This window comes from Schistocerca cancellata, chromosome 6 (assembly GCF_023864275.1).
Source record: "Schistocerca cancellata isolate TAMUIC-IGC-003103 chromosome 6, iqSchCanc2.1, whole genome shotgun sequence".
NCBI classification, from domain to species: Eukaryota; Metazoa; Arthropoda; class Insecta; order Orthoptera; family Acrididae; genus Schistocerca; species Schistocerca cancellata.
In genome coordinates this window covers 293,368,062-293,368,778 of record NC_064631.1, presented here as the reverse complement: position 1 = coordinate 293,368,778, position 717 = coordinate 293,368,062, and the positions used below count along the sequence as shown (strand labels likewise).

The 717-nt window shown below is 47.6% G+C and overlaps 1 pseudogene; it reads right to left on the bottom strand.

Annotated features, from left to right (window-relative positions):
* Positions 1–237: 237 nt before the first annotated feature.
* LOC126089567 (5S ribosomal RNA) lies at positions 238–355 on the bottom strand (annotated as a pseudogene).
* Positions 356–717: the final 362 nt, after the last annotated feature.

The following is a 717-nucleotide window of genomic DNA, read 5'->3' as shown; positions in this document are numbered from 1 at the left end:
GTAATTTGAAATCTACACCTAATACTATAAAAAAAGCACTCCGTTTTCAGGCCACAGGTGGCCCATCGGGACCATCCGACCACCGTGTCATCCTCAGCTGAGGATGCGGATAGGAGCGGCGTGTGGTCAGTTCACTGCTCTCCCAGTCGTTATGATGGTTTTCTTTGACAGAAGCCGCTACTATTCGGTCGAGTAGCCCCTCAATTGGCATCACGAGGCTGAGTGCACCCCGAAAAGTGGCAACAGCGCATGGCGATCCCGATGGTCACCCATCCAAGTGCCGGTCACGCCCAACAGCCCTTAACTTCGGTGTTCTGACGGGAACCGGTGCATCCACTGCGGCAAGGCCGTTGCCTAATACTATAACGTGACCAGGAAATTTATGTTCCTCCACTACTGTTCCAGTTGCAGGAGGTCTACAAAAGAATGTGATAAACCATATTTGATCCACTTTAACACAGATCTTCACCCAAGTATCAGACTCTGTACCAACCTCACTAGATTTTATCGTATCTTTTTGCAGCTATAAACACGCCTCCATCAACGGCGATCGAGCTAACTTTGTGATATAGATCCCAACCGGAATTCAAAATTTCTCGCTATTAACATCTGGTTCATATAGACTTCTGTGCCTATTGTTAGGAGGGTACTGTTAGCCTACTGTTAGCCTACATGCGCATTGTTTTAAAATGAGGCCGCGTTCATTGTCAATACGTC